The sequence below is a fragment of the Stegodyphus dumicola genome, chromosome 9 (genome assembly GCF_044657685.1).
Source record: "Stegodyphus dumicola isolate Sdum_Otavi_A_Nest chromosome 9, ASM4465768v1".
Classification (NCBI taxonomy): domain Eukaryota; kingdom Metazoa; phylum Arthropoda; class Arachnida; order Araneae; family Eresidae; genus Stegodyphus; species Stegodyphus dumicola.
The window spans coordinates 128,782,942-128,799,730 of record NC_140776.1 but is presented as its reverse complement, the minus strand read 5'-3'; positions in this window follow the sequence as shown (position 1 = coordinate 128,799,730).

Here is a 16,789-nt window from a genome sequence, read left to right as displayed (position 1 = left end):
CTCGTATGATAAAATTAAGTATTTCGTAACTGCATATTAACATTTCAGATTGGACTGATGTGCTAGGAATATTTTATAGAGTTAGTGATACTGTGTCTTCCTCGTTTTTACATAATTCATCACCTCGATGATCGTGAATACCATTCTTACAGCCTATGAAATATACATAAAAACATGTTTTAATTGTGAAAGGAAACATTAATCACTAATTTCACATATCGATATGAAACTGTAGCTATTAAGGTCGCGCGGTTAATTGTCTAATTAATTTAAATTGAGCGGTTGACTTTGCTTGAGCATAGTTATTCTATTATGATGATGCACTGATTAAAGGATATGCGATTGACAATAAAATATTCCCTCTGTCCCATAATAGTAGTAGCTAGTGAATATTATTCTAACTAGCTTCCCTGAATTTAAGCTGACAAACCTACAGTTAATGAGATTAGGCTATGAGAAAATTAAACTTATACGAAGATTTGAAGATGAATTCGAAATTGATGGTTTCTCATTTAGATCAAATATTTGCGTTTATCGCAGAAAACGAAATGTTTTTACAAGCTGTCATTGACACAAAAAAAGCAAGGACAATTAAGTGTAATCGAAAAGAGATTTGAAGTTAAAAAATTAATTGATGTGCATTCTGGAAATTTATAATGACATAGAAAAGCGATTTAAATCACATTAAAGAGGTTAACCCAAGGTTAAAGAGAAAGGCTACCTCATTCCATTGTGTGACACCTCTCGCCGACGCTATCCACGTAAAGCGGGGGGGGGGGGTAGGATGTACTCTGACGCCCTTATGTTGATGCATCTGCTCTGACATCGCCTGTTTAAGCCTTTCCGGCATGCTACCTTTGAAAATCGGAGTTTTGATTTTTTTTTTAAAAAAAAAGAGGTAGGCAGTCTAATTAAGCCTAGAGGAGTACACAAGTAAAATTTTATGAAGATAGCACTTATCGTTTTAATTCGGTGGGTGTGCCCAAAGCGGCACACTGATTGAACAGAAATTGCTGAAACGAGCATTGTTGTCAATGAACTGACCGATGAGATGCGGAGAAACAAAGAATACAGACTCTACTCTCAGTTGTCCTAGATTATCGGTGAGCCCGGTGTGATGACTTCGTGGTTTAATAAGGCACCATTTAGCAAGACGAAACAAACATTTATTAAATATATAATTCAAAGCATAATATAATAGTTACTCAGAGCAGTACGTCGCTCCTACCGCATAGTACAATCTACTACCTTCCTCTTCCGAGGCTAACATGCAACTCCTAATAAATACATTAACCCTTCTCGAAGAAGAGCTACCTGCGCCAAGCATGCTCTGTTGATCGCCAAACAGTCGCCAGATATCACACCCGGTCTGGGCACACCTAGGGTTCGCCGTTTGATTTTAGGCAAGATTTCAAGGTAAAAAATTAAAACTAATATAGAATAAGGAGATTAGCATACAGCCAAAAAAATAACATAGAAATTTCTTTTCAAACAATTCCTTTTATACCCTAAAAAAATCTGGAAGATATTTTTGAAAAAGGAGGGTCTTAAAAAACTAAACATGGATAAAATATATGGATTGGTTTGCGTTGAGCTGCTATCTACTGTAAATAAAGAATGTTCAGAGTAACCTATGGTAACTTATAAATCCTTTTTCATTCAATTTTTTTGTGCGTACAGAAGGAAATTTTGTAGGTGTGTCTAGACCGGACACACTGTGCCGCAAAGGATTAAAACGAACAACGTAGACATCCCAAATTAGTTTTATTCACATAAATTGTTTTCTAGTAAAGCAGTGTCAGACTGGCGGCCCTCAAAGTAATTTTATGCTGGCTGCCAATACATTTCCCATAAATTAATTAGCATTATTATTATGACAAGAATTTGGAGAAACCGTTTTACGATTTTAATGGTTTGGAGTGCGGTTTTACGTTATATTCATCACCAAAAACATCTGTAATTCTTCGGAAAATCTAGAAATACAGCTAATTAGCTTACACTATGATATAAATCTTGTTCAAAGATTTTAAGATATAAATTTTATTAACTTTTATTAGTACTTATCAAAAGATAAACATCTTAAGTTACGAATTTTTGCAATAAAAATACTTGCTTTGTTTTCGAGTACATTTATATGGGAACAGTTTTCTCGTAGTTGAAAATTAATATGTCTACGAAAAGAACCAGACTGCCGATGAGTATCTACAATTTGTGGAGATACGTTTTAGCAATTTCCATCCAAGATTACAAACTTCAGGAAAATCGAAACCTCATGAGGTGGTGTAGTAAAAAAACAAAGCTATTTACAGTGATTTACATGCAAATATTATTTTTTCTGTTCTGCTCATAAAAACATCTAATAAATAAAAGAAAGTATTTATTCTCAAGTTTTGTTTCTTTTGGTAAGTTCCCATAGATTTCTTTTTAGTTCAAATTAAAACTAAGTTACTTAGTAGCTCAAAATATTATAATTAGTTGAATAAACAATCTGAAAATTAAAATATTTAGCTATCAAATTTTAATATTTATCTGTCTGTTTGAATTCCAAATTGCGACCAACAGAAATTTCTTGCAGATACCAATTTTTAGATTTTAGGCAAAGTATAAGTATAAATTTGATATTTTCCTTTGAGTGATTTTTATTCGTATACTTTTTCAAATATCTAATTTTTTAATTTAATGATCAAATTTTGTTTTCTTAAATAAAGAATCCCAGTCTCTTTTAAAAAAAATTGCTGCCCGTCAGCTACTTTCAAATGGTGCATTCACCAGTGTGCAATGTAAGTTTGGGACCACAGTTGTATCATTTATGCAGTATATATCGAGTTGTAGCAAACTGCCATAAAATTCATGGAAATGAGAAAGATAGGCATATTTTATTTCATATTTTTCCAAAGAACAATTTACTTTTGGTGAAAAAACTGGATACATGTGTCGAACACAGGATTCTATTAATCTGAAAAAAACGCAAGAATTTGCAGCGAACACGTTCTATGGAATGATTGAGAAGATGACATGAAAAATCGCTTGCTTGGATTACAGCAAAAAAAAAGCAGTTAAAATCCAATAACGTGCCCAGAAAAGAAAAATAATGCAGAGTGCTTTTGAAAGACTTTTTAAATTTTGAGTCTGATTCCGAAAATGATGATAGGACTAATAACTCAGATACGAATGATTTTAAAACAGAACTCACAAATGACGATGTAAATATTGCCGAATTTGCCAACTGAAAAAAATATGATGTGGACACCACATGAATTTCTTGTACTGCTTATTAAATTATACACACTTTTTTCTGCACTTTATTTATTTCAGCTTATTTCATCGAATTTCATTAGAGATATATTTCTCATTCAATCAATTTAGTTCTCACTTCGCGACAAGGCAAAAATATATAAAAATTCAAAACAGCTTCTTTAAAAATTGCAAAATAGAAAAAAATCTAAAATACAAAATACAGTTAAAAACAGTTTTTACAATTAAAATTGTAGTTTCTATCCAAAAACAAGCAATTCAGCCAGCGAGTAGGAAGATTAAATTTTCGGTGCAGCTGAAAGTTAACTTTGGGTCCCTCTGGAAGAAAAGACACTGAAGTTGGTGCACAACGGAATTAATTATTCTGCTAAGAGTTTCAAAAGTAAACAAATGGCGGCCTCGTTTGGTCTAACATCACTTAAACTGTTAAATTGTTGATAACTCTACAACTATTGCATGCAGATTAACTAAACGCATAAAAACCTTTGACCGGATTATAAGAATAGCATAATTCAACAATTTGAGTAGAAACAATTGCGTAAAGCAAAAAATGCACAACACAACCTATAAGACTATAAGACTAAAAATACTGAGCTCACGGAGCTGGATAATATTTTGGGAGAGACCGATTGCAACGAAAATGGGAGGTGCACAGCTACATATTATAGCAGTCCTGTATTCAATATTTCAGTGTTCTACGGCTACTCGTTTTTGAATTATGTGAGATACATACGTATGTATATATATCACGAAAAAAATCCCTTCCGAATACATTTTAAATCCATTTTATTACCCGATTTGGAAAAAAGAATCCTTTATTCTGTCCATATAAACAAATGTCACGCAAAGAAATCATTCAAATGGATTCGAGAGGGGTAAAAATGGCTATTTTCGATGAAATATGATACCCGAAATTTTTCTTGATTATAATACTTCATTTACTTCGTACAACGAATTAAAAAGTCTGATGTGTACACCACATGACTTCCTTATGTGGAATATTAAATTATACGCAATTTTCTTGCATTTCATTTAACCTTATTGAATTTAATTAAATCTACTTCGTCGATAGCGCATAAACCACAATAGAATAAATGCACTCTTTAAAATTCACTATATTAATTTACCATAGCGACACTCTGCCGCTAGGTTCATTTAACAGCGTTACATCTCATTCATCTAATAACTCAGAATGCGCAAAAATTATATCATCTGAAGAATTAGCTAATCGTTGCCACATGCTCTATTCAAATACTATAATAAATTTAAAACGACGTATAAAAGAAATTAAACAAATAAAAAAGAAACAGTTTTTCACAGTAAATTCAGTGCCGCTTACCTAATGCGCATGCACTACTCATAAACATTCTCCTCTGTTCGAGACAGACTGGCGACATTATTTGTTGCTAATACGAAATACTTGTTTTCTCGAATTTCATATTCAATTAATTCTTTTCTCAGTTCTCAACAATACCAAAATAGACAAAAACCTCAAAATATCTTCATTCATTCAGTTAAAACAACACAAAAGTTTTTTTTTTTTTTTTTTTTTTTTTACAATTAAAATTAGAGTTTCTACGCAAAAACAAGCAATTCGACCAGCAGGCAACAAGACGGATTTTTCGGTACGCAAAAATGAAAGTTTAATTTTGGTCCCACTCGGCAAAAACACACACTGAAGGTGCAGTTCACAATTGTGGTGCAATTCACAATTCTGCTAAGGTTCAAATGTAAACAAGTGTTGCTGCTTATGGGAAACAAAAAATTAGGCTTAGCCGCCCTTAAACAACTTTTAAATTGTTGATAATTCTACAAGTTTAATTAAAGTCATAAAAACCTTAACCGAAGATAAGAACAACATAATTCAATAATTTTTAAAGCAAAAAAATGAGCAATTTACTAATATGTAAGAATAAAAAACCTGAGCTCACGGAGCCGAGTAACATAGTGGGTATACATATACGTATATTTATATATGTATTTATTTATATACGTTTGGTGCCGCCGATTGCAATCAAAAACGGAGATGCGCAACTGCATATTATAGCAGTCCCTATATACAAAATTTCAACGTTTTAAGTCTACTACTTTTTGAGTTATTCAAGTTACATACATAAACACACACGTACAAACGAAATTAAAAGTTTTCTTTTGAATCCCTTGTAGAGTTGCGCGCCTCCAACCTGCACGCAACCAAGAGGTGACTGTTGAAACTGGAATTTAAACAAAGTCTTGCTAAGGGTTTAAGTCCCTTTTTATTCAACTTAAGAAATTACAATTGCGTGCTCTTGACGCTCACAAACTACGCCGACCCGGCGGTAAAATAAAAATAAGAACCTGAAAAGAAATAATAACAAGACTCTAACTACGAGGCTCTCTAAACGTAACTAACCTCACCGCGTTTTACAATACCGCTGCTAATTCAGCAAACTTTGAATATCACGTTGAACGATTAACAATTCTCCGAGGCAAGCACACAGGCCGAAACGCGGGGTTCTTCAATTTCTGGCTACCTTCGCGCTCGTGAAGTAAGAACAGCACACCTCGAACTCGTTTCCATTCTATTTAACTCAGAATACTTCCGCTGATAATTTGAATCCTTGCGCGTTCTACTAAAATTTACATACTCTGGCATTGGCAGTTCCAGGGGAAAGTAAGGCTTGACAGGAAAGATAGTTTAAACTTAAAATAAATGTTAGTTAAAATAAATATAAACCCTACACCCTTTTAAATCAGTTTTATAAATCGTTTGGGAAAAAAGAGGCCTTTATTCTGTCCTTAAGTACAGATGTCACGCAAAAACATCGTTAAATTGCATTCGATAGCGGTCAAAATGGATATTTTCTTTGAAATATGATACCCAGAATTTTTTGTGAATACAATACTTCCTTTACTTCGTACAAGAAATTAAAAATAGACAAAAATGCATTGATGAAAATGATTGTAAAAAACAAAGCTAACTCAGCATGTTAGGTAATTTATAATTGCATAAAGAGAAAAAATAATTTAGCATTAAAAAAGATTATCCTCCTTTGCCCCTCTTTAAGTAAAATTAAATAATTCATACTGTGAGGTCAGTAAGGCAATCTTAGATTAGATTAAATTTTAAATAAAACTACCGATTTCAAGGGCAGTCAAACATAAGTTCCTCTTCTTTAGCTGCAGAAAAAAGAATTGACATATGCGTTCAAAACAACGTCAAACTAAGTTTGCCTTCTTTTTCCCTAACTTTAAAAAGTTGTTATTATAGTTATCTTTGAAAGACTAATAGAATTCTTCCACTTGGTATTCAGATAACGATGAGATAATGAATGCCATAGTTTTTTTCCTCATGATTTAGTAATAAATACACAAGGGAAAAACCTGCAACTTTTAAGAAAACGTTGCATATTTTATCTATTATTTAAAAATTAATAATTAAGTATTATTAACTTTTTTAAGCGTGATAAATGCTTACAGTAATAACATCTTCTCTTCTAAATTAAAGAGCTATTTTTTCACGCGCAGTCTTCTGAAAGCTGTTTTTAGTCCAAAGGGACTTTGTCTCTGAAGGACTATTGTTTTCATTTTGCGATTTTGCGTCGGAACCCTATAACTGGCGTATCACTTTTCAAATCATTGCCACTAATTACTAATGCCCTGTATTATATTTGAAGAAATTAAGTAATGAAGAATCTGCATAAATGTATGTCTGTTTCTCGCATTGTGATAAAACAACGCTACCTAGAGCCATCCAGTTTTGAATGACGTAATCCTACTGCGAATATGGGCATCTGAAAGCCCAAATTTAAAATTTGGAATTTGTTTTATTATCGATTTCATATTTTGTAATACTTTAGCGAATTTTTGATTAACAAACTAACGATTTAAAAGCCAGCAATGGCAACACTCTACCAGGGGGGGGGCAAACCTTTTTATCTTCAGCGCGCGGAACTGTATTTGGGAAATTCTAAAGATAGGCTCATTTTAAAATTATTTTGCGACATTGCTGTTGAACTGAATTTTATGGTTTAAGTTCAAAGAACATGATATTTAATAAATAAAGGTAACACACAAAGCATTAAAAAACGCCTCTTTGGACGTAATTTAAAATCTGAAACCTTTCAGATTTGCTCCGCCCCTCAAATTTATAACGCTTACTTCTTTACTTTGAATTGCTTCTTTGCAGTCAGCGTCAACATGACTACGTCATCACTCCTCACTTCCTATTTCAGGTCGAAAAGCTCTGTGAAGCCATTTCTTCTGTGTCCTAGGATACACCAAGATAAAACAGTACAATTAGTAACGAATTATAAGTCCAATAAAATAAAAACATCTGCAATGAACTTCCGATTAGGGACATCTCTCCCCTTCTCCGTAGACCAGGGTAAGCTTCATTAACAGATTTCTGAGTGATTGGGTAAGCAAACAAATAATAAAAATAAGCTGTTCGGATTATGAAATAATGTCAAAACTAAAAAGAGAAGGGTAGTTCGTACAGCGTTTCTCCTGAAACAGGAAGTGTGGAATGATGACGTATTCATGCTGACACTTGCTGTAATTCGCCGGAAAGGAATAAGCATTTTAAATTCGAAAACAACAGCTTTAAAAAGACTGTGCGTGAAGAAATAGCTCTTTAATTTAGAAGATGTTATCACTGTAAGCATTTATCACGTTTAAAATGTTAATAATATTTAATTATTAATTTTTATATAGATAAAATACGCTACGTTTTCTTAAAAGTTGCAGGTTTTTTCCCTTGTGCATTTTTTATTAAACCATGAAGAAAGAAAACGCTGGCATTCATTATCATTTCTTCATCTCCGTACAAAGGGGGAAAATTCTATTACTCTTTCTAAGATATCTGTAATAACAGCTTTTTAAAATTAGGCCTCCCACCCTTTGATAAAAAAAAAAAAAAAAAAAAAAAAAAAAAAAAAAAAAGCTTATCTTGGCGTAGTTTTTTGAATACTTATGTCATTTTTTTTTCCTGCAGCTACAAAAATAAACTTATAATTGACTGCCGTTGAAATCGCTAGTTTTATACAAAATTTAATCTAATTTAAGATTGCTTTATTGACCTAATTAGAAATTTTACATTGGCCTGTTTCTCTTCCGATTTGATATAATGACAGATATTTTAAAAATAATTGTCTAACGTACATGCCCATTTATACACATACATTACATTTAAATAAATACAAGATTGTTATCGTAAGTTAGACAAAACAAGTTTGCTCATAGTGTCCAGAGAGAGTAAATTAATCTTTCAAGAGGGGACAAAGGAGGAAAAAATTTTTATGCGAAATGATTTTGACATTTTATACGTTTATGAATTAATTAAAATGCTAAGCTACCTCCGTTTTTTACAAGTTATCAATGCATTTTTGTTTATTTTTGCAGTTAGTGCATTGATTTGAGAGTTCTATTTTAAAATCATTCGTATTTGATTTATTATTCCTATCATCATTTTCGTAATCAACCTCAAAATGAATTTTCTTCAAATATATTTCGTGTAGTTTTTCAAAAGCACTCTGCATTATTTTTCCTTTCTTGGCACAGAGTTGTATTTTACAGTTTCTTTTGCGACAGTACAAGCAAGCAATTTTTCGTCATCTTCACGGTCACTGCACAGAAAAATGTTCGCTGCAAATTCGTGCTTTCTTCACATTAACAGAATCCTGTCTTCGATACATATTCATTTTTTTTCGCCCAAGACAAATTATTCTTTGGAATAATACGAAATACAATATAACTAGCTTTCTCGTTTCCATCAATTTTATATCACTTTGCTACAACGCAAGAAGACATATTACATTAACGATACTGTACAACAGTAGTACCAAACTTGCATTGCACATGGGCCAATGCGTAAATTGAAAGGAGCTGACGAGCAGCAATTTAAAAAAAAAAAAAAAGAAAAAAAGAAAAAAAAAGCTGGAATTCTTTTTCTTAACAAAACAAAATTTTTTAATTAAATTCAAACTTATAATCAGGTGTTTGTAAAAACATAAAAATAAAAAATAACACAAAGAAAATATCAAATTTATACTTATATGTTGCCTCAAAGCTAAAATTTTGTATCAGCAAGAAATTTCTGTTGATCACAATTTGGAATTCAAGCAGATAGCTAAATATTAAAATTTTCAGACTGGTACTTATTCACCTAAGTGTAATACACTGAACTACTAATTATCTGACTTTTAATCTAAACTAAAAAGGAATATGTGAGAGCTTTCCAAGAGGGACAAAACTTGAAAATAAATAATGACAACCTATTCTCTTTCTTTTATTTCTTAGATTTTTTATGATACTGTAGAGACATTATATATATATATATATTGGAAGCAGGCAAGATGAAAAATAGCAAACGCTTTCGTCGAGAATCGAACCACGGACATCTGGAATACCGATCCAGCGTGCAGAGCCAGTAAACTACGAAGGCACGCTAGGAAGGCGGGAAAAATACCTTATAATGTAAAACGGAAAAAATAATATTTGTCTATAACTTATGGCAATTAACTTACATTTTTTTACTACAGCTTTCAGCTGCATCCATCAACTTAAGACGTTTCGATTTTCATGAAGTTTGTAATCTTGCAGATAAATTACCAAAAGGTACCATCAAAAATTGTAGATATACTACAAAGTATCTTATAGGATAGTCCTCCATCAAAAATTGTAGATTACAAACTCCTGTTTGTAATCTACAATTTACAAACTCCTGTTTGTAATCTTGGAGATAAATTACCAAAAGGTACCATCAAAAATTGTAGATATTCATCGGCAGCCTGGTTCTTTTCGTAGACATATTAATTTTCAACTACGAAAAAACTGTTCTCATACAAATGTGCTCAAAAACAAAGCGAGTATTCTTATTACAAAAATTCGTAACTTAAGATCTTTTGACAAGTACTAATAAAAGTTAATCAAACCTGTATCTTAAAATATTTGAACAAGATTTATATTACAGATTAATTATCTATATTTCTAGATACTCTGAACAGTTACATTCGTTTCTGGTAATAAATATAACGGAAAACGAGATTCCAAATCATTAAAATCTTGAAACGTTTGCTCCAAATCCTTGTCATATTAATACTAATTAATGTACGGGAAATATATTCGCAGGCAGGATAAAATTACTTCTAGGGCCGCCAATTTAACTTTGATTATAAAGCAATATATGTGATTAAAATTAATTTGGGATGTCCACATGGCTAGTTTTAGACAGGCGAATTCAGATGCAACATAGTGACGCCAGACTGCTTCCTGTCAACCCCTCTACGAGGATCGCATCAACAAGGAGTCCCACAAAGGAATGAACTAACACTATTATTTAACGCTGAAGTAATGTTGTGTTAAGCACAAAAAAAAAAATGGCTCATATTTGCTATGTGTAGACTTAAGACATCTGAATAAAAAAATAAATCACGATCGCTTTTCAATGCCGTTAACTGATGACGTCATTGATAAATTAAAGAAGACAATGGCATATATTACATTATTTAAGAAATGGACCTTTTGAAATTGAAATAGATGAAGAAGTAGAAAATACACATCTTTCTTAAATCAAAATTCAGAGAAAATTCAAGAAAAAATTCAGAATGACTTCAGAGAATCTAGAGACAATTTACACTGGTGTGCAAAACTTAAGCAACAGATGTTCCTTTTGCCATAACTCCACGAGAAATTATCTGAGAGACATGAAATTCAGAAATGAGAGACAGCATTTTGTGTTTAAACGATGACAAAAGCATAGTTGCGCGTAAATGAATCCAATGCATACAGTATGGAATCAGACAAAAACAGGCTTCATTGAACACATAGTATCGTTACACATGACTGTCCATACAGGAGGAAGACCAACAAGCACATGTTACTTAGTATGGGATATGCCCTCCCCTTACTGCAATGGTTGCTTCGCACTGTCCATACTCAGCACCAGATTATCCAACAGATCATGAGGTAAGAGTTCCCATTCCTCAATCAGCATCTATTTCAGTTGTTGGTTGTTCTCCGGAGGATGTAATCGTGCCGCATGGCGTCTCCCCAAAGCATCCCACACATATTCTATGGGATTTAAATCAGAGGAGTAAGCTGGCCAAGCCATTCGAGTGATATCTTCACTTTCCAGTAGTTTCCTATCAAAGTTTCCTATCAAAATCTATATCTGCTTAGCAGGAGTTCGGTGTGGCCGTGCATTGTCATCCATAAAAACAAAGTCTGCTCCAATGGCCCCTCGGAACAGATGCACATGACGAAGGATCACCTGCTGACAACAGCGAGCTCCGGTTACAGAACCTCTGTCGAAAACAGGGAGCTGTCCTCCAGTGCAGCATAATGCCTCTCCAGACGAGAACTCCAGGACCGCCGTAACGGTCTCTTTCCGTGATGTTACTGGGATGAAATCGTGTCCCGACCTCTCTCCAAATCAACTGGCGTTGAGAATCGCTTGTGGCACTAAAACGACTCTCATCCATAAGGAGGACACGACTCCATTGATGAGATGTCTAGTTTTTGTGCTCCTTGCACCTCCCTAAACGGTGATGCTGATGGCTAACTTTCAAAGGAATGCAGCTTTCAGGACGGCAGGTGAATAAGCCATCTTTTTGAAGGTGTCTGCACACAGTAAACCGCGACACTTGTCGCTCCGTTGTTGTACACAGTTGCTGAGCTGTGGCGCTTGCTGACTGGTTTTTGGGCTCTTTTCGCCTGCAGGACAATATATCGGCCATCCACTGCAGTTGTTTTCCTGGAACAGCTACCACCAACCTTTCTAACTGCTGTACCTATGGTTTGGAAGGCTTCCCAAGGGCGCGAAACGACACTTTTGTTGATTCTGTACTCTTCAGCCACACAGGTCACACTATGCCCTCGTCCAGCTTTCCGATTATTATTCCACTTGTGGCGTCATCCAGGAGATTTCTTCTAGCCATATTTCACGAAAGAATTCACTTGCACTTGCAGCGAATGTCTTTAAGTCTTGAATTGAGCGCGCCGACCGCACGAATTTTGCGTTACGCTCACGTCGCCTGTGACGTTTTGTTCCTGTCCTTTGCGTACGCATGACCTTTCTACTGAATTGCGTGTTTATTTTGCTGATTGCAGGAACCTCTTTTCTGCAATTTCATGGCTATTTGATTAAAATTTGCATTGTTGCTTAAGTTTTGCACACCAGTGTACGTTAAGAGGTAAAAACTCACATTCCGAAGATCCAAGAAAAAAATCGAAAGACTTACAATCGCAGTAGAAAATTCCCCTGTAAATGCAAAATCAATGACACGAGAGCAATTAAACGCACCTAATTAGAGCTAGGCATAAAGATGAAATCCAAATTGTTAGGTCCATCCAAAATCATCAGAGTGAAACCTAATGACACTTACGACGTAGAGAATGTTGGATTTACCGAAGAACTTTTGAAGACTAGAACCTGTGCTGAATATTTGAAACCATGGTCAGACGATCTTTGATAGTGCAACCCCCATTTTGATGATTCCTGATTCAGACATTTTCTCAACATGACAAATTCCTCTCGATTATACTGCTATTGGATACACTTTATTGCTTGTGACTATTGTTTTAAAAACACGAATCATTTTAAAAAGAATGAAGATGATGTCTAAAGATGAGATGTATTAAAGAAGACGATTTAACGAAAACAATATTTACGAAGACGCAATTAGAAGACGTATCCAGAGGATACTTAAGAAGATACGTTTAGAAATCGTGTCGATGTTTAAAAAGACACATGCACAAACACGAATTTAGACGGATTTATCCACGCGACTTTGAAGAACAGATTCCACTACAATGAAGTTCACTTTTCTCTCAGTGAAAGTTAAATTCTCTTTCTTTCTGCTTTTTATTTTACAGATTCCCAGACAATGATGACCACTTTTCCTTCATGCGAGGATGCATGCCATCAGGATATAGGACAAGCTTCTGTGGGATTCTATCTTTCACGACAGACAGATAGCGCTGCACAAGCCGTTCAGTAGAACTGTTTTGTGAAGAAAAAAAAAAAAAAAACAAGCCAGCTATGACAAAAAAAAAAAAAAAAAAAAAAAAAAAAAGGTGCGTAAGACGCCTTAGCAGAGGTTGTACGATATTATAAAGGTAAAAGAGCTTTTTATTTTTTCTTTAGTGTGACTAATTTGCTGTAAAAATTGATGCCCCTTTCGTTCCTTTTCATAGTGTTTAAAAATTGTTGGTAATCTCATTAAATGTTCAAGTTGAAATGTCAGTTTTACTAGTGTATGTATTTACCCTTAGACTTAAGAAAGTTTCAGTCGTTGTATGAAATATGTTCGCAGACACAAATGTAAGACGGAATCTACACTAATACACTTTAAACAAAATTCAGACTTTTACGATCAGGAACGACGACATGGGTTCAATCCTAAAACTATAAAATGCTGCAAATTTTATATACATGAATCTGGTTTTATGTAATCAACAATATCCAATCCAGTTTATTGTTTGTCTCAATTAACGAATTAATTTTGACTGAAAGCACCTAACCAGAGATTTTAATTAGAAAATTAGTTAGTTACTATTCTTCCTAAAATGGCTAGTCCCCCTCTCTTCTGCGGTAAGTGAAATTACGAGATAGCGATAAATGTTAATAGTTGCGTTGCATAAAAATCTTTGCATGCTCATGTTTTAAAAAATGCAACGCAATGAAAATTGCTTTTCCTACAGCCCTCGGCTCATCATATTATCAAGATTATGTTCATAATGGTCTCATTGCGTTATTTTACTGAAGGAAAATTTTAAGGAAGTATCTAAATGCTGGAATATTTTAAGCGTATCTGATGCATTGCGAAAGTATAATAAATATTATCCCTATTAATGATTTAGTCCCTCGCACGTGTATGGCATGTTTTGAGCACCAAATTATTTGTTTTCTTATGAACGTTTCTAAACGTTTTAAGTAAAATTAACTTAATTTAAATAAAATATCCGACTTTTTAATTTAGAAATTCTCCCACTAACCTTAAAAGAATTGCACGGCTGCCATGGACATTCGAAAGCTTAACAGAACGAAGAGTTTGATTTCAAAAAGTCTCAAGCTAAGAAACACTTAAAAAATTAGAAATTTCACGTGAACATCAGAGATTATTTAGACTAAGCCCTCGAGGGCTGTCAGCCTAAAGGAAGGAGGGCCTTCATGGAAGACATTTTAAACTGACTAATTTTGCTAGGACTTGGATCCGGGTCGAAATACTACTATTCCGCTCGGCTGCTAGTGTATTCTCACATGGAGAACAGAAAACATATAGTTACTACAATAAATAAAGAAAACAGGAAAACATAAATTATAAAATACAAAAAAGCGAGAAAATAAAAAACAGAGGAAAATAGAGAAAAAGTTAATTTAATATAATAAATTTTAAATAATAAAAATTAAAAGATTTTAATAAATAATAATTTTAAAAAAATAATTTAAATAAAAACAAAAATTTAAACAACTAAAAATAAATTTAATAATTAATTTTATTTTAAACAGAAGGGGGCGGAAGGCATATCGCAGAACATTTAAGAAGTAAATATTCTTCGTAAATTTTGGAAACAGTTTGTATAGAAGTAAATTAAAATGTTCTGTGAGGGCATTCCTCTGCTTAAAACAAAACAGGTGCATAAAATTCTTTTCTTTCTCACAATAAAACTCGTAATTGAGAAAGTTCATTGAAATAAGTTTTGCTGGTAAATGGGGCTAATATAGTCATATTATTTTTCCTATATAAACTACAAGATTAATGATATTTAATGAATAGTTAAGTAATATAAGGAAATTTATTTTATATCATTCTTACAGGTAAACTGCATTTGCTTTGTTTAATCATAACATCCATTTAAAATTATTACATTAATGGGTAGTTAGAGCAACCGAAGGGCATTCCAAAAATGACCTTTAGGCTCAGATTCGAGTAGTTACAAAACAAATGTTAACGCAACTGAGAATTAGAAAAACTACAATAATAACTTCCATTTTTTTCTTTATATATATTGAGCGTTTAACTGTTCTCTCTTAATCCGCTTTCTAAATCATATATACAATAATACAAAATAGTCTACAAATACAGATTTTTGAAACACTGAAATTCTACCTTCACCCTTATAGTTCGACACGAGTTCGGATCCCCGTGAATCGGATGGCTGCATGGGGTTCACTTGGTTTTCTCCAAGTGTAACGTGGAAATGAGCCAATTTCACTTAGAACAATCCTCCACGAAGACATCCTTTCCATGAGAAAGATAGCCTTTACTCATAAAATGTTCACTTCACTAGATCCACCAAAGTCAATTTAAGTTCAAATTTATAGAATTATCTAGTTACGGAGGAAAAAAAGAAGAATTATCATTAAGAACTGTTTTTTAGAACTATATTTTGTATTCACAGTCCTATTTGTTTGTTTAATTGCTTACATAAATACGTATTGAACTTGTCCGACTAAGAAGCGCGATTTGTTCGTTGAGGATTTTCTAAGGACTTCTATTTACGTTACATGTTGGAAAAACCGCAAAAACCTATGGCGCCAGTTCGCTCGCTTGGATTGTTTTCGCATTTGGGGGTATGGAGTTAAGGTTTGTTCTCTTAATCAGGCATTAATTTCCAGTAATGCTTGAAGAGAATAAGCAAGATATAGTCTCAAACACGTGCCTTAATTCTTTATAGATTTTGTCTCGTACTTAGATGCTAACATCATTTCTGGGGGCATGTATTGTGAATAACGTGACATTTTGAAATTTTATTAAACTTTAACCAATAGTTACAATTTTTTTTACAGCTATAAATTATCTTTCTTATGTGTCTCGTTTTGTCACATAATCGCTCACTCCAGGGGTTATAGAGCAAGTGGCTAGTTCAAATTGAAAGTAAGAATTACAATCACTATGACTTGTATTAGAGACTTTTGCTATTGCTTCTGCGGCCGAATTCCCTTACGGAAGCCGCTGTTAGGTCAAAAGTTACTGTCAGAGCATTAGGTACGGCTAATGGAGTGACAGGCTTATGTTGTCTAATAGTTATTTGTAGGAGTAGAAACACTCATTTTACAGCTAGTTAAACTGTTCGATATTCCAGCCAATAGTTTCAAGTCAAGAAGATTTAAATTTTATGTTTCTGTTACCTAGGTAGTTACATGTTTTTAAAACAATTTTGGGGGCCGTTTAGTTAATTTTCAAAATGTAAACAGTATTTTGTTTTAAATGGTCGATCTGATAGCCTTTTTTATGGACTATAAGTCTGCGTTGTGATTTCCATGACAGAAAAGCTTTTCGTAAAATTTCCACGGATCCATTGTTCTTTCACTTTTCAAAGTCCATCCATCGTGGTGTGTTCGCGCTTAGAAAGAGCTCTTTTCAAGCGACCAAAAGCACAATAGTCAGTAGATGAAACATTAGGCGACTTCGCAGGAATACGTTAAAAATGTATGTATGCAATACCGGTATTAGTCTTCCTTTTTTCAACAAATGCGGTGGTATTTTTCGAAGTATGACTTGTTGCTCTATCTTCATCAAGTACACCTTCTAAGATTATTAGAATAAAT